This window comes from Aphis gossypii, chromosome 3, assembly GCF_020184175.1.
Source record: "Aphis gossypii isolate Hap1 chromosome 3, ASM2018417v2, whole genome shotgun sequence".
Lineage (NCBI taxonomy): Eukaryota > Metazoa > Arthropoda > Insecta > Hemiptera > Aphididae > Aphis > Aphis gossypii.
In genome coordinates, this window is record NC_065532.1 from 27,365,429 (window position 1) to 27,391,771 (window position 26,343).

Sequence of the window (26,343 nt, forward strand, 5' to 3'; positions counted from 1 at the left end):
CCAATAAAAAATATCACCACTGTTTCATTTATAAATATTGTAATTGAAAAGAATATGTAGTCATTTTTAAGCGTGTATGAGTAGTTATAGGTAATATAGTTATAAGATTGATTATTCAATAGATGTGTGGGTGGGTATTTCTGTAGGAATTGAATAAAAAATAGTTGTCACTTGCACCAGGCCAGTTATACCATTCTTAAGTCTTATAGTGTTAAAATGTACTATCAAACTATAAACACGGTTATTCACTTCAAAATAATATAATCATGCAAAAAACATTTAAAAACTATTTCCTAATACAGCTCTAATAAATAATATTCAATTTTCAAATAGACCACAGTAAAGATACAACTTATATACGAACGTAGTTTAAATGATGATAGTATTGAATTTTAATAATGCATTTTAAAATAACATATTATTAACTTTTCAACAGATGTGAATAGAAGATGTACTATACTACTAAAGTATACTATGAATAGAAATTTATAGTATACAAATGCGCATTGTACATCATTACATCAACATTTAATACTCTGCATTAATGCGCAGTACATTTTTTTAACTTTAATTTCCTACACTAAAAATAAAACAATTAATTTACAATTATGATTTTAATTAAATACTATGCAATATCCAATGTCATTCATTGATAAATTACATTCATGGGGTAGAGTAATCATTAATCATTATACATTAACCAGAGTAATTGTTATTTTAACTACAAGACGTATTTGTTTGCCTACATAAATATTTGTCAACTAATCACTGAAATATTTTATTCTTAAAAAATAAAATAATGTTTAGGTACTTGGATTGTGCAATATGTATTATAACATTCCACTTGTTGAATGTTTATCGGACGTGCGTAATACTAATCCATTTGTTTTGTATTATGAAATCATTGAAAACAATCATATAAACCATATCCTATATTCCTATCAGAAAATTTTACACTTAGGTGAATTAAAACGTTTTACATGCCATGCAGATTATATTGACACGTTCATTGCCTCGAAAGGTAATTGAATCTATTTTTATTTAAATTATTATGCTAATATAGCTGTGAAAAGTTGAAATGCAATTTTTTTCCCCATCAATAATGATTCTCGTTATAAAACAATTCAAGTAAAAGCAAAATGGAATGATTGGATAATAATATTATTTTTAACTTTCATTCATAATATTATAATTAGAAACATTCAGACAATTATTTACTAATATATTGACCTGTACAAATATGTATTTTTCGAAATTATAATAAAAAAATACTATATAAAATAATTCTTGTTTAGTATTTGATTACAAATGTGGAATACATTCATACAAAGTACAATCATATTATTTATTTACAATTATACAAATATATACCGTTAACTAATAAGAATGAGTTCATTATAAGTACTTCTAGGTTGTTGCTTATGAGTTAGTGACGTAGAATATTAGATTTTAAACCTCAACTGAAAGTGATTAAAATGAATACCTACTAATATTATAATAGATTACATGACTAATAATAGTATTACTATTATATGTTAATATTTTTAACGATAAGATTGTTTTCATTTAATACATCTGATTATTATGAGAAAAAAATTGGATTTATTTAGAAAATTTAAGTATTTAAAAATGTTATGTTAAGAGTATAATATTACATATTTTACTATATATAAATAATTATATAGACATATCATTGAGCTTATAATGACCTTTTTGAGTAGCAAGTCAAAAGCCCGAGTAATAATACACCTTAAAGCAGTGTTTCCCAATCTGAGGGGAGAGGGGGGGGCAAGCTATCAACACGAAGTAAAATTTTTATTTATTTAGTTATATATTATACATATTCAATTTTTCAATTTATAGGAGAAGCACGCCACTTTGAAAATCTCCAAAGGGGGTACACAACTTTCGAAAATCTCCATAGGGGGTGTAGACTAAAAGAGGTTGGGAACCACTGCCTTAAAGTATGTATGACCTTCCATAATACGAGTACTAATAGTAAATACTATAATAAACTACGTAGTAATTGAAATATAAGTAACGGCGTCTCAGATTTAATTCATTGACGTATATACGAGTATACTTTAAACATAAAATAGTTTTCTTGATAAATTATGTAATTGATAAAAATAATATTTTTTAAATAAACGTTTATTGTTTTTATTATTATTATTATTTTAAGCGCTAAATGAGGAATGCATATTGGTGTAACAACCCTATTCTCTCCATATTTTTGCATGTTGATTTTTTTTGAACAGGGATGCATAAACTATTTCACAAGTTCTATTTTTTCGATTGTCTAAGTGTAATTTCCGTATATATAATTGAGATAAATTTCTGTACATTATATTTTATACACATCTCTAGACGGTTGTATGATTAGCCGTTTTTTTGAGGAAAGCTCTATACTTTTTTTTATACAATTTTAAAATTGTCACAGTTTTGTTTTTAAAAATAATTAATTTGTATATGTATCTATATTCTACATAGTACCTTTATAGCTACATATTAAAGTATGTTACAGTAATTAATTATTATGATAATTAATTATTACTCTAATCAATTTATAGACTACAGTTTACACACTTAATATCATATTCATTAGATTAAAAAATGTTTAGAACAGTTCGGGTATAATAGTGCAATACTCTTTAAATTATTATTTTTAATAAATATTAATATTTTTAACAATATTTTTGAGAATATTTGAAGAAAACAACAATTTATTATTGTAGTAATTTAATGAAATTTATAAATATCTTATAAGAAAATGTCACACATAAAATATGCTTTGTCTATACATAAAAGTATACACAAAGATAGAAAAACCATCGATTTTTATATACGTTCATAAGTATAATTTTTTAATGTTTAAGAAATGACCTTCGATTTTCAAGTTTATTATGATCAATTGACGCTTTTATTATTTTGCAATAGTATTAATAATTTATTGCATAGGATTTATAACAGTAAGAGTATACCTAAATAATTTTTGTATTTAAAAATAGATTTTAAAGTTAAAAAACATATTTTATTGGTAGCTATACATTTAATATGAATAATGAATATATGATATGTAGGTGTAACACCAAAATAATTTTCATAATAAAATGTAAAAATATATATCGTATTACAATATTTAATATTACCCAAACATATTGTTATAATAATCTCAACTCTCAAGAGGTATAATAATATTATAACATCAAGGGCTACTCCTATCACCCACACTTTTTAATATGAGAATCAAGTAAATTAATTAAATATACATGATTAATTAGTTTGTTATACAAATGTTACAAGTCTTAATATAATTTTTTTGAAGGTCAGTCTTATTATTTGTTAGTGCTCAAAATGACTTGAAAAAATTTAAAAACGACTACTTGAAAATAACTTATTTTGTAACTTAGAAAAATTTACATTTTACTTCTTTTTACCACATTGACAAATTAATTATAAAATATAATTGATTCTAACGGTAATTGGGTAAAAAATTCAGAGACAAAAAGTCAGCTTTAAAAAAAGTTGGATAAAAAATTCGGTTTCAATTTGTATAATATATAGAGAATATAATTATTATAATAAAATATAATTAATTTAAATTGTATTTATATTTATTTAAATTTTAAACTGTGCCTATACCTACCTAAGAATAAGAAAATAGAAAACAATGTAATAATTTAATATACCTAATTTATAGTAATATATATAATAAACAAAAATTTTTAAATTTTATTAAAATTAATATTATAATTATATTTTGTCATATTATGTACTATATAATATAATATATATCTATTTATAATATAATTATAAATGAAAATTTAATATACTTTAATGGAATTTTTGTCTGACACTAAAAATATACTCTGACTTTAGCATAAAAACTGAAATCGAACTTTTTGTTCAACTTTTTTTTTAAACGGACTTTAAGTCCTAGATTCGATTCCAACATTTTATTTATTTATGCAATTTAAAGGAAACTTTTGTAATTTTATCAAAAAAATGTATTTAAATTACTATTATACCTATAACATTTACTCAACATGTATATTTTAAAATATTATGTAAACTCGTCAGCACCAACACATTTTTAATGAGGCCCATAATGTTTTTGAAGAAAAATAAAAATTAATAAATAATCAATAGATTTGTCATTTATCATATAAAAAACTTATGAAACATCATAATTGAATTTCATAATGATATTTTTCAAAATAAATAAAACTTTATGCTCGTATTATAATATATATTATACATATTTATTACATGTCTTTTCACATCATCGAGTTAACAATTTAATAGAAATTCCTTCAGTACAAGTACAATTGACTATTTAAATTTAAAACGTGTTAAACTATAATGTTCCGGTGCTGAGCATCTATTTACCGATAATAATGTGCCTAAGTAATATATAATAGGTACTGTACACCGTACACGTGGTGCTGTTCAACGTTGTTTATCACGTCAACTAGTAAACAAAAATCGAAAAAAAATCCGTCCTATACTTTTATTAGTCATTATGTTATTGTTTATTGTTGTCCACTCGGGTCCAAGTTGTATAGACAATATTATGTTTGGCCGGAAGAAAATATTTTCACGCATCGACGTGATTCACAACTTGGCGGGCAATTAACCGAATAATAGCGAATTTCGTTGATTGCATTACGAATATTATAATTGTTGTGAACCTATTATGGGCAAACGCAATTTCAATAACAATTAAAAATGTTTATTTTCACGATAGTATTTTGCTGCAACAGTAACCAATAGGTCACGAAATGGTCTTACAAGGAATAAATACTAAATAGTTATTAAGTGACTTTAATGCGTACTGTCATCAGACATTTTTATAATATTATCTACAAACAGTTATGCGTGATACTAAAATAATAGGTAGTACGAGTATTTTTTTTTAATTAAAATATAATGTAAAACAAAATATTCCCACGTCGTTCTTTCAAAATAACTCATCATATCCGCCATGAGTCATAGCTTATAAATTTGTAAAAAAAAATAATTGAATGACAATCTGTACACAGCTATACTCATTGTCCTAACTTTAATAAATTTCAAAACTATTAGCTTTCATGTATTATGTATGCAACATTTTATAATACGTTCAATGGGTTTATATATAATATTATGTATTATACACTACTCGAATAATTTCTAGTTAAAATTTATTACAATAATTATGTGTTACAACTTATAAATGGGTATTTTATCCAGATTCAATTTTCTTAGAAGCAATCTATTCCATTATATCATGCACTTAATTTAAAATGTTATTTTAATAGAATTTTATATTTTTAAACAAAACATTTCATAATGATGATTGACGAGGAACAAAAATTAGAATCGTAATAAATAAGTATATTGCTTCGTACAGTTAGGTTAGCATCATTGTCGTAAGTTGTCGTTCATTAAGTACCTAATCATAAGAGATTTTTCATTATAAAACGAAAATTTAAAGTTAATTACTTAACTAAAAATAGTGTTGATTACGAATTGCTCACATCATAAATACAATGTTTATATACACAAATATGAGATGTATACATTTTAATAACTTAAAATGAACGACTAAGAATGTAACAGATAAACAAAAAGTATTTCTTAGAATGACGAAATCATCTTTAATTTCTTTTAAATATATAGATTGAGTAAACAGCTAAAATTTAATTTACGATATTCTATATTTAGTTGAATGCGTTTTTATTAGTTTGGTAAAAAGTATTGTAATGTTTCCATACTATAGGTACATGGTCCATGGCTCAAGGCCATAATACGTTACAAACTTAAAGTTTAAATTACGAATAATTAATAATCATAAAATATAAATTTACTGATGTGTTATATTTTATAATACTTTTATAAAACACTTATAAAGTTTACCAAAAGGATCATAAAATTGTATTATTATAAAGTAAGTAATTATTATCATTTTTAAATTAATATCATTTTTTACAACTTATATATATATATATGTTTAAAAAATAATTTAATTACTATAAAATACAGTTATAAAAAAAAATATATCTTAAAATTTCGTATTTATAATAAATTAAAAATATTATTAATTAGTATAAAAGCTATAAACTTATATCATATAATTTTACAAAATACATTTAATTTTAAGCCATAAACAACATTTTCCATAATTATGCCAGTCTAATTATAACATAATATGAAAAAATGTATTTCTCACTTATTATTATAATATTACCACTACAGCATCTAGTTTAGTGAAGTATAATAATTCACCCAATAATTTTTATTATAAATGTATTCAAATTGTACAACCTAAATAAAAATATTCTCTGTGTTAGAAAATAAAAATACTTCATCTATTCAAAATTAAAATATAGGTACTACACAAAGAAAGTAAGGTAAATAAGATAATAACGCTTAGTCGCGCAGTGTTAATGGATATTTTCGCAGTTCCTATCTTCGGCATTCTCATAATAAATTGTATTACGCTTCTCGTAAATAGCATTGGTAGATTCGTAAATAACGTTTAAAAAGTGAAGTTTGGGCAATTATGTATACTTGGAATGTACGAAGTTAAAAACTCTTAGTCATAGTATTGTCTATTTTATATAAAGTAGACTAAAACATTTTTCCTGTTTTAGAAATTGCGTAATTATCAGGATGATTGGGAATATGTCAATCATTGGGTATTTGGGTCCTCCAAATATTTACTGACCAAAACCAAGGTTAACCCAAAAATATCATGTTTCCGTATTTGATTAAAAATGTTATAATAAATTTAAAAACAATAGTATTTTGTTGTATGAAAAATGTTTATTATATACCATCCAATATATTCAATAATAGAAAAATAAAATTATCGAAAGCACAATGTAGAAAAATATAATATAAATAATAAATATATGAGTATGTATAATTTATATTGTATATATTATCTATTATCTGGGATTGGCATTAATGTGTCATCTATAACGTATATTCTATTAATAGAGTACATTCAGAGGTGTATTGTTAAAAAAAATAAATTGTGGATATAATATACTAAGTGTAGTTGAGCCCCCGCGAGCCGTGAGTGAACATTCAAATTTAATATGATACAAAAAAATTAATTTACAGTACTATAATATTATAATTATAAAAAATATTTTTTGTAAGATTTTTGCTACTCAGAATCAGAAGTACTATTGGGCATTTAACATATTATTGCTTTTTTACATGGATGCGTATAAAACAAAAAATTCTTTCAAAACAAAAATATTTTAAATTGTAATAATAATATGTTAAGATATAATAAATAGTAGAAATATATATAATAAAATAAAACTAAACTATTAGATAGTACTTTTTTAAAAAATTAAAAATTTTGTATTCCTTCAATATCATGAAATATATTAGAATCCTCTATTAATCAACAATTTATCCATCCCATTTTTTTTTGTTTTACAAGAATAAACATAAAAACTAACTAAAACTTATACTAGGGCCCTTTTGGCTTTTATTAAAAATAACACTGTGGCCCCAGTTTACCTAGTTACAACACAGATACCTATGTATTTTATTATGTAAGTATTTGAAATTAGTAAGCAATCGATGTCAAGAAAAAAAGGTTGTTTTGTTTTTAAACTAGACTTACCTAGCTATTTCATAATTAAGTATACGTAATGTTAAATTGACTCATAATAAATAACAATACCTATATCCGATTGAATCAAAGCAGTTATTTTAACTATTATATACTAACACGATGTACAAAGTTTACACACCATAAATCTATTATAGACAGACATAATAATCACAAAACAAAATCATAATTTAATATTGAGTACGCTTTATTTTTACATACAGTCGGTACAAGCATAGTAAAAAACAAATACGATTACAGAAAATTTGAAAACGACAAAGTGCCGTTTAAATTTTGGCTGTACCTACACGTATATAAATTGTTATATCATTGATTGCAATTTGTAAACACTCGGCAATCGGCATATTATGATATCACGTATTACAGAACGATTAATAAATTGTAAACATGTATCAATTACACTGATTATAACTCCAGATACCTGTAAGTCGATCAAAATCCTTATACGAAAATGTGTCAATAATATAATCTATAGTAACTCAATCATTATTGATATCATAACAATATAATTGCGTATATTGTAAATTGGTTACGCCTGAATGACCGATGTTTATAAATATAGTTATATGCGTATAATAACGTCTTTACAATGGACATATATTGTGTGTGAATATATAAAAGCGCGAACGCCTGACGGCAAAATCAATGACATCATCATCATCGACATTCCATGTATCGAAATGTTTGAATGTAATTTGAATACTGATCGTCGTCGTTCAATAATTGGACTAAACATAACAAACAGACATTATTTATTACTTATTTGTTTAAATTGGTATTTTATCTTACAGAAAAAAAAATAAAATGTGGCCCGTGCATTTTCACGTGTACATCATCTGTATAAAAGTGTAGATGTGTCGAATATTTTCAGAAGAATTTATAAATTTAAAAAAATTCCTTTGGATAAATGTTTTTATTTTAAGAACATTTGTTTATACAAAATCAATAAATATTTTACTGAATTCGCAATAAATAACTAGGTATAAGTATTAAGAGAGATGTGTTTAAAATGTTTATATTGGTAAATTCATCAGATATATTATGTTGGATAGCCTCATAGCACTATATTTTATCGAGTATTTAAGCACCCTCCACTCTAATACTCTCCAGAATCTTCACCTTCAAATATACCTATTTAATGTTTAACGAGTAATTTACCCAACACTGCTTTATATTGTATTTGTATTTATGAGTTTAATTTCCGTTAATAATGATCGAATACGTAAGCGATAGGTTGTAGTGGTTTTAAAGATTATAGCTCTCCCTTGCCCCCGCAAAAAAGTACTCAAGTCATACAATCGTCAAAGAAATAAGATATAATCGATAAGTTTTTCGGGTGAAACGTATTTGCTTTAGAAAATCAATTTAGAGACATGATGAGATATCAAGTGTTCATTACTTTTTCTTCTATGTTATAAATGGTATTTATATGATTGGTATGGTTAGGTCTTAGGTATATTATTTGTATTTAATTATCCCGTTTTAAGCACTCGTAGAAACTAAAAATATACTAAATACATATGTGGTTATTATGACGTAATAACAATTTAACTACATAATTTTAGATATTAGGATTGTAGCACGTGTTGCAAATGTTTAAACACCTATATATAAATCACTAAATCACGTGATTATTCAAAGCAGTGATTAAATAAATTAAAATTCTTAAGAAATTAGCCACTATTGTGTGTGGTACGTAAAACATATTATATATTGGCCGTTGCAATATGAGGAATTTGGTATTGAATGTCCAACACACGTCCGTTCATAAAGTATACATTATAATATTATGAGAAAATACAATTGACCTGCAAATTTATTGCTTTGTTACCTAATTATTATAATTCTTGTATTTTACTGTAATGTCTAAATAGAAAAATCATTAAGCTGTAAGCGCCTACATAAAATCATAAAATATAGATTTTATATTAATTGAAATATATAAGGTTAAATGGGGTCAGTATTCGATTTACATTGCAAACGATTACATTAGTCAATATTAGTTGTGTAACAGTAATTATTATTAACTAATTTTATTATTTTATAATAAACTAAATTTAAAATAACTGCTAATATTTAATTATTATAATGTTTTTGTACTGCACTAACGAAAATTGTCGAACGAATTTCGTGAGTCGACTTTTTGTGACTATGTACCTATATGATGTATCTAGAAACGTGCTCTGGGGTGAAACACTTTAATAAATGTTGCAGACCCACCAAAGTATAAAACCTTAAAAAAATATATGAATAAACTAAAAATTTAAATCAATCAAATTATGACCTCTACCGTACCTATATATTTACTAAAGTTATATATTTTGTCATATTGTAATACAAATTAGCCCTCTCCCCATTTCATATTTCTATTATTGACTATATGGTTAAATAGTATTATATTGAAGTTTTACAAAAGCGACTCACAGGTAAAAATTCTATGGTAGGTAATAAGGGGTACAACGATAAAAATTATTTTATGATAACTAATAAGTGGAGCTGGGGTTGAAATATATATTATTATACATGAAATTTTTTAGGATTTTGTTTTTAAGGAATTTTAATCATTTTACACATAAAATCAAATTTAAATCATTTTATTTGAAGATCTTAACGAAATGTATGTACATATTCTACTATTTTTACTACCTATCACAATTAAAATTGATCTTACTTTACATTTTGTCATTTTAAATACTATATGACTTATATAATTTATTCTGACCAACAGACAACATAAACTTAAATTTTGAGAAAAATATGTATACCTAGTCAATATTTTAATAAGAAAATAAATCGATAAAAAAAATATATATTTATTCATATTGTATTCATCCTGTCTTCGATTTTTGTATTATTGGCAATAATTTGAATAATACTAAGTAATTTTCTGTAACTTGTTTGTTCAACTATCGTTCGATATTCATCCTGTTATCTATGCTTACACAAGTTACACATTTTTTTATACTCGTTTTATATCGCTATATTGTGTACCTACCAAACGTGCTACGCCTGTCTAAAATTCCTTTTGTAGACTGTGAGTTGTGATCTATTATATAAGTACATGCAAAATTCATAATATATTCGTATAGTTGAAACAATACATCTACCAATTTTGTAGGTCATAAACACTGCTTGGGACCTAACTGATAAAATAAAACTTGAAGAAAATGATAAAGCATAACTAGAACTTAAAAATGTTAATATGCAACCACGAAATATAAAATCAACATGAATATAACTTATTAAAAATTGAATATAAAAAAACTATTTAAATGAAATAGCGCTTACTGTTTAAAAAAGCTATTATTTTTATAATATTTCTATTGTGTTTCTAATGCCTGTTATTATTATTATTTTTTTTTTTAATAATCTTATTATCATACCTAGTGTAGAACAGATATTTTTTTGTCTATTTTCTAATTTACCAGAAATGTTTTCTTCAAATTTATTTTTTCTGTTACCTTTATAGTTTATACACCTGTATACCTAATAAAATACACAAAACAAATATCTGAAGAAAGCACTTATATGAAATTCGATATCATCAATTCAGTTTATTCAAAATATTAAATTATCATATAAAATATATATATAATAATATATTTTCATGCAAAAAGCATATTAAATTTTAAAAAATTTTCTATATCTAATATTTTTATCTTAATTTTCGTTTTTCAGTAAATTTTAAACATTCAAGCGTTTTATTTAATTTAATGTATTAATGTATTTTATAGGGAATTTTCTTAATTTTTTAGGCATCAAATTCTAGCCATATCGATAATTACATTATTTTGATGATAAATTGGTGGAATGTTATCAATGAAGTGTTATCAACTAAACTACGGGGGAATAGCGGTAAAAGTAATTTAAATCCATAATCCATAGTACAGAAACATTATTTGTCCTCTAAGTATTGTAGTTTTATCTAAAAAAAAACTACCTAACGAATTGTTTAACAATAAATAGATAGTCCTGTAAACAGTATAAAATAATACAACATATCTATCGGTTACCAGTATAATGAATTTTACGAGATAGAATAAAAAATGTTTAGCCCTAAATTAAAATCTAGAAATGGAAAGATTAGTCACACATAGTTTTTTACCTGTACTCTAACTTGTCTAAAGGGCGTACTTCTTGTAAGTAGTATCAATATGGTTAGTGTTCACGTGAATACATAAGTATTATAATAAATGTATAATCAAAGACTTAAAAAATACTAAAAGTAAATAATTACTTTTACGAGTGATGGGAGTATTTTCGTCGATTTATATTTATTTAAATATTTTTACTCTATAGGTAGAGGTACATAAAAAAAAATTGTTTCCTCTCCCCCCCCCTCTTACCATGTAAGTCAAATACTGGATTGTCATATAACTACTAAGCCTATGTTGTGTTCTGTATATTATTATATTCAAATTCAGGTGTACTGGTTACCGAGTTTGTGTGTGTGTGGTAATACATTAAACAGGGTGAATCAGTGAATGCGATTTATTGTAAACAAGATAACATAATTTTTAGGCATAATTTTGATTTAATTTAATTTAAGTTCTATTCAACTTTAAATGATATTCACCACATTACACCTAAATACTAATTACAATAAAATTTGAGTAATTTTTTTCACAATTCAATATATTTTTACTAATTATCGTAAAATAATAATCGTATCACATTATAGCATAGGCCATAGACCTAGATAAGATATTATTGTTGTACACGATAAAATAAATCATCTCTTTTAAATTTTAATACATAGTCTCAAGTGTGAATGCGAATACGCGAATCAGCTGTGAATCGTATACACAAGACTAGGGCTCAATGATAAAACTACCTAAAAAGTTATTACTCTGTAGATCGATCTACCTATTATATTATTATTAATCGCCAAGTGGAATTCTTTTTCCAAATCAGTATTCCAAAAACATAAGCGGCCTATTCTTGTAGTGCGTATAATGTATCATTATATGTAGTACCTATTTACATACAATAATTATTGTAAAAATTTACAACGCGTTTCAATATGACGTATCTATTATAGCCAAACACCGATAAAGTGTACAGGTAATAAAACCGTCCGATTAAAGATTAATTATTATTACAATCGTCAATACACGATAAAAATACCCGTAACATGACGTATCACTATAGTATCGCGTATTCGTATGTGACCAGCGTACGCAAACAGACATTCAATGACTATTACTACGATTTGATGATAATTTATAACAATATTTTATTAGATTATTAGTTATGTTTAATGTTACTTATTTCGACGAACAAACATCATTTAAATACCGAAAACTCCCTAAAAAACATATTGAACCATTTGCTACATCAACATATCATAATATGTATTTAAAATATTATTATATTTATAATACATAATTTATTAATATTATTAATAACAGAAATGCATAGGACATTAGGACCGTATGCCAATTACGACCGTCTCGTAAGAAGAACGGACGAAATAGGAAATCATTAGTATAAGGCTGAACCGTGAAAAGGATAGGGGAGAGTAGTTATGAAGGGTTTAATGTAAAGAGTGTGTCATGATTTATGGCAATTGCCGAAATGAGCCCGTTAGAGCTTCTAAAAATTGCCTACGCGGACAGTGTTTCATGTCCACATGGCGGGGTATTGGTTAAAGTTTTCAACTAGCAATAATCGCACCTCGGATGAACCTCATTGGTTACGATATCGCCACTGCGCAAAGCTGAAGATTTACTCGTATGTCACCCCTATATGTCTAGTGTGGAATCCGGGCACGGCGTGCGGACGTCCGGTCGACCGAACATTAGTTTCGAAGTTCGGCACACGTCCTGTCCGTCCGCCGATCGGACGGCGCGCCGGAAACCGAACGCTCATCCGACAAGTCAGCAGCCAAACGTGTTGGGCGGTGCGCGTTGGCCGCTGGCGATCAGCGTTTCGCGCGTCCCGCGCGATCATCACAAACGCGCCGCTCAGCAACGACATCTATTGGCAAAAATTGGCGCTCACTCGTTCGGGACGACCGTTGTTGTCTCCGTCACCACCACCATCGCCGCCACCGACGCGGACGATTAACAAAGGTTATCGCAATCGTCTATACGCCAAAATGATCCATTTTCGATTTACGCACAATAATATTATTATTGTTGTTGTTATTATATAGTAATAAAATTATCAAACGATAATAATATTTTAATAATAATAAACAATGTAATATGTACACATTTGGTTACAGTTTTATTGTACTAGTAGGTACGTGCACAACGTTGTCTATCGATTCGACGTTTAGGCGTTTTGTGTAAATATTCCTTTTTTTTTTTTTTTTATTTTACCAGTAACAATCGGATTATAAACTCTCTTCGTTTAATTGACACATAATATTACACCTTATTTCTTTATTGTTTGTTATAAACGTATAATCGATATTTATTATTTAAAACACTCTTTCGATACCTAGCTAGCAAAAAAAAAAATATTATGGTATTTTATAAAAATGAAAATATTTTAAAAGTATTTACTGTTTACTATTTAATATTCACTGACTGGGTTCGCAGGGTTAACGAGTTCTTGAATAATAATTATAATAACAATTATAACATTATAGCGGTTATGGAGTGTATAATACCTTCACTGTAATCAGTAATCGCGATTTGTGACCTATTGCCTACCGTAATAATACGAGCACTTGTGACCCACTTGATGTATATAGCTTTTTAAATGTATCCCATCGTTATGGTGACAGTGGTTGTTATTATTACAATATTCAAAAACAATCAAATGCCATGGGTTATCAAACTCGATTAAACATTCAGACAATTATATTTAACATTCCACGTTTTAATGGGCGACAGGTGTATTTAAATATTTAATTGAAAATATACTTAAACCGCGGAGAAATCGTGATTGCCGATTGATAAGATTTTATGTCGTATCCGCATTCGTATTATCTAAACGAATCGGTAATATCTTACCATATTAGCCTATATAGTAGGTACCAGGTGACGTGTTAGCGGTATAACTTGGTGTACATTTTTTCTTTGAGGGGTGAGGGGAAAATATAATAAATATCTTTCAGTAAAGCGCGACAGAGAAAGTAAAATCCTTCTACCCCTCAGGCCCTCAAATAATTTAACAATAATAAATATTTATTTACATTAACACTATTAATAGCAGACTGCAGTTTTTGAAGTTCGAAGTTACATGTTGTCTACCCGTGTAAGATTGTATACCAAACCATACATTAAATAATATGCAATTTATGATGAATACATTTATGAAAATTAATATTCATAACACATTATAATGAGTACAGTTAATAACTATATGCTAAACATATTATAATATAGATATATAGTAAACTTTCAATGTTTCTTAATAATTAATTCTAATAAATCTAACATTAGTAATCAAATAAAATATACATAGAAAAATAATATACAAGTAAAATGCTTTTGAAAAAATATGTATATGCGTGATTACACAAAATAAATTAATACTTTAAACAGAGGAGGGTGCAAAACACCATATTACTTTCTGCTTACTTTCTTAATTTCAAAAAGCAACTTGCATATGGCGTACATACAAAGTTATTTTACTATTTATATTAATTACTATAGATATAGTTACTTATTCGGCTTTTTGTAAATTTCGTTAAAATAACAATAATAATTAATTATACTAATATTACAGTTTACACGTGTTTTTTTTTTTAAATATATCAATTATAAGATAAACAGCAAATATCGTAATTATTCAAAATTATAATAATAACTCCTGAAATTATAAAAAGATGTGTCTTAGGTTAGGTACTAAAAAATCGTATTATGCGACGTGAACTGCATATGTTAATTAAAACGCTTAGATACTATAAAAGTTATAATGCATTGGATTTAGATATTATGCTAAGTGTCTAGGTAATCTATATAAGTATATTGATGTATTTAGTTTGGATTTTTTATAATGATTTTTATTATCTATGATTAAAATAGAAGTTAAAATTATTATAATACAGGTATATGATAATGGTTTATTTTTATATAGATCTGTCCATTTGATAGTTATACGTTTAGTTTTATTTTAGAAAATAATTTATGATTATATATATTAAAATTTACAGTTAGCCCTATTATTTTAATAAGTGGTAGTATTTACCGTTTTGTTATTTCCATAAGATAAGTTGCATAAAATATATAACTGAATTTTTAACGTAATGACTGTAATGGTACTTACTATATTAAATATTAAACCATTTTTTATCATAGACTATTAATCTTACATCTATGATAGTATAGGTATATATACAGCCTACGTATACTATAGTTAAATAGTATAAAATATACTATAGATTAAGTTTTTGTATGTAAAAAGTAAATGTAATATTCATATTTTATCCCATCAAAATAATATAATATATTTATTTTTAAACTTGATATCAATTATATTAAAACGTTTTTGTCAGATAATAAATATTTTTTATGGAGCATATCATTTTGTTTAACTTTTTAAAAATAGTTTTATGTTATAGAATAAAAATTAAAATAAGTGTTAGGTTTGGCAATTTTTATTATTTCATTTAAGTGGTCCGATAACGCTACCACGTGTACCTACCTATTATTAATTTAAATAGTTTAATATAGAAACTACAGTATGAAAAATTATAAACTGGATTTTCGTCGTACAAAAATGTTAAATTACTTAACATTATTTTATTCAATAAATCAGTATAAATTATAAATTATTGATGTTCTAGTATTTTTTATAGCTATTGATTGTTACTGAAATATCTATTCTATTAAAGTATTATTTTATTATTGGTATTTTACCTAGCGAAAAATTTTATAATGTTAAATACAATTTGAGAATAAATTTATCTAAAATCTATCACAATAATTATAAATACAAAAGAATACAAAAATTATCGGTGATTTATAAGCTGAAATAAAAGTAATAATTAATTTGAATGGTATAAATTATAAATTTGGTATCATTGTATAGATAATTGTCATCACGTGAAAGTGAAATAAATAATAATTATATAGCCGTCGTCGTGATATCTAATTACATTTCATTATAAAATATTTCCTGGTTAATGGTTACACCCATAATATATCAATATTGTTAATATAATAAATCATCTATAAATAGTGATATTATATTATATTATACTAAATTATAGGACTTAAAAAAATTGCAAAAAACAAAACAATTTTATCAGTTTAAAGCTAAGTACTATAAGTATTTAATGTTCTTTCTTGTGGTATTTTGTATTTTTGTAAGTAGATATTACTACATATAAATATTGGTTTATATATGTAATTAATATATAAGATATTTAATTTACCATATTTGAGTATTATAATTATTTTATTAGATGGCTATAAATTTAAATATCTCACTGATTCTTGAGTTTGTCAATATGAATAATTATAATATACATTATACGTTTATGGTACACTGGTACAGTAGTAATATAGTATAAACTACTGTGTCTGTAATCATACATTTCTATTATTATAATATATTAAGCAATTTAAAAAATAAATAGGATATAATAGGGTGACACAATATAAACATTACAGGGCATTACATTTGGATAATCACATACATTTGACTAGGTACTGGTAAAAATTTAAAAAAGTATAAATATATTATAATAGAAGCCTAAAAATTCATTTCTCTTTCTACTTAAAATCTATTGGATTAAAGTTTTTATATCTACAGTTACAGGTTAAGAATCAGGTCGATAGAATGATCATTAGCTACTTATTTAGTTTATATGATCTTGATAATTTTCATAAATTAAATGCATTTATCGTCAAGATTAAAAGATTAAAGATATGTACACTTCTTATATCTTTTACGCATCATACTAATGCTTTGTAAAACATTCTTACCAATTAACATAAACATATTTTATTTTGACAATGTTATAATAATAAGTAATAAATTGTATTTTTTTATGTATAAGTGGTAACATAAATACATAATACAATATTATACATAATAATACATTATATAACGCATTTCATAATATAATATAAATTATAATAAATACCACATATTATTACTACTATTGGATTTTACATAGCAGGGACGTACACAGGGGGGTGTTTTGGGTGTTCAAACACCCCTCGAAATATTTGATTTTTGTAATAAAAATGTAATAAGTACTAACAAATTAAAATAATAATATAATTTGAATAAGAAAAAAAATACTTAAACAGGATTTATAAATAAAATAAAATTATACTTATTGTGCATTGACGTGATGGAAACAAAAGAATTTAAAAGAAAAAAAATTCCATTTTTAAATAACTGATTTTCAAAAACACCCCCCAAAATTTTTTTCTGTGTACGTCACTGTTACATAGTACTGTGTATAAACGTATAACGAATGATGTAACGTAGACATTTAATATTTTAAAACGCTACTTGGTGATAAAATATTGAACAAATTTTTGACTGTCATAGTAGAAAATATGTGTTCGTATTGTATTATTCATAACACTAAACTACGAAAACACTTATAACTAATAAGAAAAATACAAAAAATATGTTAACGTTAAGATTTTATCTTTTTAAATATTTTTTATTCTACGTTTTTAATTTTTTCTTTTTATTTGATATCGTTTTGACCTTACTAAAATGCTCATTGTGCATTAGTGCAGTCTTTGCAAACTGCAACAATTATTGAGTGTTTGAGAGTTAAGTGCACAATATTTCAAATAACTACTAAGTATAATTAAATAGCTAACACGTGATTAAAACTGAGTAGGTATCGAGTGCTCGGTGTGACGAAGTAGGGAAATACCCAAGCCTTAGGTGTAAAATTTTAGTGCTCATGGAGGACTTAATTGAAAATCGTTAGATAAAACTCTCTCTTCGCTCTCTGAAAATAATAATTTTTATTTATTGAATAAGGTTCAACATATTGCCCCTAATTTATTACCTCGGGACAAAAAAAATGACGTAACCAAAGCCTATAATGATATGTTAGTAGATACTTGGTACCTACATACATTTTACAATTTATAAACTATATATATATATAAGTTATGATACAGTAATTACAAGTTACAACTATAACATATATAACCAATATTTTTTTTAAAAACAATTAATTTACGATACTTACATTTTAAATTTTGAAAAAGAATTATAATCATAAAATCTTAATACTTTAGTAACTATAGATTATTGTGTATCCAGTTATTCTTTAATGTTGACTTTTAAATAAATACCTTTGCAGTAATAGATTTTAATTTTTAGTTTTAAATTTATAAATTAATACAAATAATTAAGATTAAGATTTATATTTTTGAGTTACAAACATGTCATGCTATTTTTAATTCAAAACCGAATCCAAAAAAATATATTTTAGTCTTTTATTAAATATCATCTTCCAATATCTATATTGCAAAAATATTTAAAAATCTATACATTTATAGGGAGAAATTATTAGTTTTTTGGGACATTTATTTGTTATTAAAATAATAACCACTTTTAGTCAATTAACTAACTTGTTATTAATTCAGGTAAATACAATTTATTTTGTTAAACTATATGTATTATATTAGTACAACATTGATTATCGTTAAATGTATGCGTATAAATGTACAGAACCTAAAACTGTTAATATCTAAGTAGATAACTTTTTAGGAATTTATAGGTAGGTATACTGTCGTATTGACTCACCCTGGTCACTGATCAGTCACATATAGGAAATTCGTATTTCGTACTTGCTAGTTACCACTGTCCACTGATAGCTCAACATAAAACAATTTCTTATGCACAATAATTATAATAACTATTTCACGTTTGGTATAATCATATAAATAATTACATAATATAATATAATTATAATAATACACTCGTTGAACATTTGTACTTATACATAATCATCAAGTTGTTTTATCTACAAATTCGTGACACGGAAGTTATCTCTGTCTGTATAAGTACGCTTGGCGTGAAAACTAGCAGTCTTTAATTTCTCTAACCACTGCAGTGCCCGGGGACTGAGACTTTTTCTTAACTTAATATTGTGATAGTAAATAGTACATTTGAATAGGACACACGACCAGAATTCTCATCAACGTTAAACACGTAAGAAAATACAATATATTTTATTTTTCTAAGACTCTGGTTTGAAGGCATTATTTGCAGTTATTCAGTAAAAGATTGTTATTGTTATCTTTCTGTGGTTAAATGTTTTTGTGTACTGTTTTTATATTCGATAAAATCTAAAAGCAAAATAATTTATTTCGTATATACCTAGCTCAGTTGCTACAAATAATTCAGAACATTTTAAAATATTGTTTTTACAATTTTATAATGTGTGTGGTCAAGACTCAAGAGGGTCTATTATAATTGTATTATTTACAAAGATGGACAAAAAATATCAATAAAAAATATAAAATATGTTATTAGCGCTTATACGCGCGGGGGTACCAATGGATGATTAGCACTCCCATTCCATAAAACTAACTCTTCTCTTCACCGTATTTTTTGTACCTAATAAATATTGTAAGTATAAGATATATATTTAAATATTTTAGTAATTATTATTTAACAAATTAGTTTTGCGTTTATGGAATTATACCCTCAGCTTGGTCATGTTTCATTGTTAAAACGCACCATACAGCAATATATTTACTAATCTATTATATTTAACATATTTAGTAAAAGTAAAAAAAAATACAATTTATTTTTTCAAATTAAAGTAAATGATAAAATGTATATTTTATATATTATATATATATATATATTTGTTTTATAAAATACCGTATCTTAAATAATTAAAAATCACGTATTATATGGTCATAAATCATTATGTTAAAAAAAAAAAAGATTACATGTATCACAATACCAGTGTCCAGTGTGTTATAATCCAGAGAGGAGGGGTAAGAGTTTGGCTTAACTAAAAGCTTATTATCAAACTTTAAACAAATCGCAATAAGTAAATAAGTTTAATAAATACTTTTAAAATTTCAAGTATCCATAATTATTAAGTAGGTACCTATTTATGTATAAGATTAGAGATATCTGCCATTTTTTAAGATATGGACACAAACGCTATCATAAATAAAAAAAAAACTAATATAATCCTAGCACACTAGTTATTAATAGTGTCTTTTTTAATTATTATGAACTTAATCCATTATGTATATAATAATGTAATAATATAATACTGTCAAACACAAATTAATGGAATCCAAAACGGTCTAGTTTTATCCTCAAAGGTCTTAGACTTTTAGCCCTACCTTCATGTAAAATTAGTAGCTATCTTAAGAGTACTGATTTATTATTTATATATTAAGTACATAAGATTAATTTCAAATTATAATTATTAGTTCGCACGTGCGTATAGTCACTGTATCTGCATACATTTCGGTTGTACAATTTATTTTAATACATGATAATTCTGGACTTCTAAGTTTGTGCCGTTATCACAGTAAATGTAATTTTTACTAGATTTACTCGTGTAAATTAACTGTTTTATAAATCACCGTTTCCGGTTCGTTTTTTCCCATCAACACTGCGCGTCACCATTGCATTAATAATATTATAAGCAGGTAGGTATATCCGAAGTATAAGTATACCTATTTCTTCCGAACGCGTAAAAAACCCACGTACGCGAATTTTTTAACAATTGTTTTAATACTAGTGTTTTAATGCTCACGAATTCATGCTTTGTGGCGTATAATAACTGCCGCATTAATAATGTAAATTGTAGCCTATAGGTTCTACTACAAACCTCCTATCATACATATATGCAAGATTTGGCGTTTCCGCATCAGTTCGCGTGCCAAAAAAAAATATTTTTTATTTATTTATTTTCTTATTATATTATGAATATGTATTTGCACAATATACACATGTTTATTCATATGAATTTAAGGTAGGTACCTTACGATAATACTGTGCCAATGCCCAATATCCAAGCAAGAGAAGTAGTAAAAGAACTTAAAAGTCAACCAAATGTTTTATTATTGTTCATTTTTGTAATCTATTTCGCAAATGTTTTTAAACACGCGGTGTATTTGAATAAAGTGCATTTATGATTTTTGTTCGTACATTATATGGGTTCAAAAAAAAAAAAAATGTTTAATATTAAGTAAATAGAAGCCTCAAGCCGCTCGCTCGCAATTTCATTTCTTGTTTAAATATGAGATATTTATATACATCCGTGGCTAAAAAATCCTTAACGTTTGCCGATTATATTATAATACATACATCTAGGTATCTCATTTACACAATGATCGCCCTTACGCATTTGCTAACACGTAAACCGCGCGTGAACCGATTCGAACGGGGCCGGTTCAGCACATATACGAGTATAGAGTTACGGAGGAGGTCCACTCGACGGAGTCGCTCACACCCCACACTGCACGTATACGCACATAGATACCATCTGCAGACAACAATATAATATATTATTGTAACGACGATAGAATACCTGTACGGCTGCGCATATAATATAATATATTATATTGTGACCGCGTATATTATAATAATATGCAGTAGAAATAATAATATATAATATAGGGTCCGCGGCGACCTGTACGGACATGTCGGCGAGTCGGTTGTACTCTGCAGACGCACGTGTGTAGGTGGGTACACGGAGGGGTTTGAAATAATTTTTTTTTGTCCTCGGTGAAATGAGAAAGTGTTGTTGCATCAGCCACTCGTTGCCGCACGAGTGCACTTCTTGGCACGTTTATTCGCGCGTTCTTGTACATACGCGCCCAGACACAACGGCTGTATCATCAGATATATTATATATATAATATAATATAGGTATATAAAAAGCACGTATGGGTATTTAATACTCATACAATTTTAAGTCATAAATCTACAACTCGACGAAGTGTTTGGACACTCAAAATGGAGTTAAAGAAATACATTTTTGATTGTTCCTTCATAAATAGTGTACAATATTATTGAGATGTATAAAATCGTGTATATTGTATAATTAGCTGCTCGAATTAGAGGGAAGGAATCCTGAGCAGTAGTCCTATCCCTTACCTCCCCGCAACGTATATACACCATTACGTAGCAGTGACACACAAATTGAAGTCACCTATACAGTATTATTTTTAATATAAGGCCAATAATTTAAGTTTTCTTTAGATTTTTAAACACTTAAAAAAATTGGGATTCGATAAATTATGGATTAAAAGAAGATCCTAACATATTTCATGATATGCAATGAATATTTATGTTTTAAAATTAAAAAAAAATAATAGTTTTCGCAAACGTTAGGTCAATATAAATTTTTGTGTACCACTTATTAACACCAAAATGTAAAGAATTTTCTTGAGAAAATGTATTAATTTGTTTACAACTTATAGTAAAAAGTGAATGTTAAACTGTACTCTAAGTATCAAGAATTTAATAAAAAAAAAAAACTATAGAATTCTTAATTTCTATAATTTCTTATTATTGATTTCTAGCCATTTAAAAATATTTATCATGTGCTTATTAATGCTCATAATATAGTCTTACAAATAATAAGTAATGAATATTTTTAAGTAGGTTATTTTTAGCATTAGTTAAGTAATTAAAATTGGACTTTTAAATTGGCGTGTTACGAATAATTTTCATGATTTTTTTTTTTTTTTTTGGTAGGAGTATGAATATACTTCAAAAAATATTCAAAAATACCTCCTTAAAATACAAAGTATACATGTACTTGTTGTATTCGTAAAAATTTTTTTTAACACCTACGATTTTTATCATTGTCAATTGACATCTAACGTGAAAATAGTGTATAGACTATAGAGTATTTATTTAAATAATAATAATGCATTAAAATATTACTAATTTAACGAGAAATAAAAAAAATCAACTAGCCAACCATTGAAAGTAAATTTATACCTATATAAGTACGATTTTTTAGCAATACGCATCACTGATTACACTTTTCATAGAATATATAATTGTTTGATAACATATTAATGATAATCACAGATATTATAGGTAATAACTAATAATATATTATATACATACTATAATTTTTTTATACATTTATTATTCTATATTGTACTCTTGATAATTTTAATTCGTTATTACCTATCAATAATATATATTTAATCATATTTAGTATTTTTTATTTCTTTTATTAAAACATTATGATTTTGGTGATTATTTTGAAATTTGCCATTAATTATCACTCATAAAATACGGAAAAAGACGATTGTTGATTTTACCAGGACCACTTTATCAGTAACTATTAGGACCCCCTGCAGTTATCCAACACTCCCAACCTTCTTAGTAATCACGCCACTGAGTCTGCGTGACGCTAACTGAGGCGAGTCACCATACAATATATCTATGAATTAATATAGCTTTATATCATATAATTTCTGCTACGTGCGAAATTAGATACCTTATTTGGGTTATTTTATATATTTTAATTTTTTAGTATATATACCTAACACGTATTTTTTGCCTGCACACTGCGAATGCGTATTGTGTCTAGATCTCATCGGCTTTATCAAGTTCACCAAGAGCATCGCGGTCATTACGTTATCGTATTTTGAACAGATTGTTAAATTACACTTTCAGAGTTATCGGCAGTAGAATATAAATACGATTTAATAAAAAAACTTATTTCTTTCTTTATAGCACGGCGACGGCGCCAAACATTTAATTGTTGTTTTTGATATGTATAGTAGGTAATGTAATATATACAATATGACCTCGGTAAATTATTTTGCACATTATAATGTTCTCCTTAAATATTCGTACAAGATATTATTAGGTATGTATTTTATTATTATGCACAGCGTTACGTAGGTAAGTATGTTTTGTTTTCAATTTTCTTCGCGCAAACAACTTCAAGGGAATGTGAAAATTCCGATAACAATTTTACACACACGTATAACTTATAAAACATAATAATTATATTCGATACGATGATAACTTCATTATACTCGTAATATTAACCACTATCGCATATACATGCACACCCTATGTCGTAATAATTGTAGGTATATAAATACATGATATATATACTTACAATATATACAATATATAATAACTATATATACACCGATATTAGATATATAGCTACATTGATATTGATTTACAGAGTTCACAGTTTATGCGATCAATATTAATCATCATATTCAAATACCATTTTCAGTGAATGAATGAATGAATCATAATGCTCAGATATATTATATATATGATATTTATTATTTCGTACACAATGCTAGACAAAGAAATCTATAAAAAAAGTGTATTACAAGGAATAATTGATAAAATTAAAAATTAATGAAATTCAATAAGTATATACATTAATACATTATTTGAATTTGTCACTAGAGATCTGTAAGTATAATATATAATAATAATTTAAAATTAATTGTATAACTAATAAAATTAAAGCCCAAGAAAAACGTTGTCTACGGCCTATTTGCTAAGATATTTCTGTAAATTTTTACTATAAATAATTTTTGGCATGATCGTTATGAGTGAGAAAGAGAAACAACAGTTTAAAATAAAAGAAATATTTATTTTGAAATAAATTAATTCTATATATATTACACACATTTATATTATTTTTAGGACGAGAAAAACATCGTGGAAGATTTAGTTTTACTTTTATTGTTCTAAACCTATTGACGTAAATGAACAAATTGTAAAAACCTGGCATAATATGTCTATATATCAGTCAACATTGAAAATTTAATTTGAATTCTCAAAATTATACTGGATAATTAGTATTTATTTTATGGGGTATAACTTACGTTTAATACAATTTTGTTGATATTTGTTTTGATCGTTATAACTTTTTATGATTAATTGATAATAATATTTGTAGGTATATTTTATTATATGTAAAAATAATAAAGTAAAATACGAATATTTTTGAAATTCATGAGTGACCATTTTAATAAATAATATTTTGTTTAATATATATACAATTTTTATATATTCATTATCATTCACCAAGTATTTATTTAGTAACAATAATATATATTACGTGTCATCATCATAATATAATACCCATATAGTTCTTATTCAATACATAATATTTTAATTGATTTTTCGAAATCTTGTAAATATAGTATTAAGAAAATTTATTATTTAATGTGTGGTATTATTATAGGCAGTGACTATAAGTCATTTATTATCATTCCAAAAAAAAAGTCTAATATAATATATTATTATTTCGAGTTGAATTCATTATTTGATTCTTGAATGACATATTATTCAGTACTTTGTGCTCTAATAATATATTATAAGGATTTAGTTGGGTTTGCATTTGAGTAAAATAGCGCACCTAATGATAAAATTTATTCTGTTATTTTTTAACTAATTAACCTATTATTCACATAATAAATAATAAGAATTATGATAGTTAAAAACAATGTACTTTATAACTGCAGTTATCAATGTTATCATGGAACACCGATTGATTATTGATATAGACAAGACGTATAATATTTAAATTAACATTAATTTTAATACAATTAAAAATATTTTAGATTATTAATTTTCTTTTTCTATTTATACTATAATATGTAATACTTTTATTCTTTATCGGTAAATTACTACTATTATAAAATAATTGACTTATTTTTGTGATATAAGAGAAAATGTTTTACTCTCCGCAATTTATAACCCAATAAAATAAAATTATGGTATTGTATTAAAAGAAAGAATCGCGATTGATAGAATTTAAGGATTTTAGGATTTGTTTTCAA

The 26,343-nt window shown here is 25.5% G+C and overlaps 1 protein-coding gene and 1 non-coding gene across 3 annotated transcripts in view; one reads left to right on the top strand and one right to left on the bottom strand.

Moving 5' to 3' along the window:
- Positions 1–26,343, top strand: part of LOC114123317 (ion transport peptide-like) — an 87,157-nt gene that overhangs the window by 42,072 nt on the left and 18,742 nt on the right. The gene's annotated exons all lie outside the window — the stretch shown is intronic.
- On the bottom strand, positions 13,218–13,357 carry LOC114123322 (U4 spliceosomal RNA). The gene has a single exon (XR_003592337.1). It is a non-coding gene; the product is annotated as a U4 spliceosomal RNA (small nuclear RNA).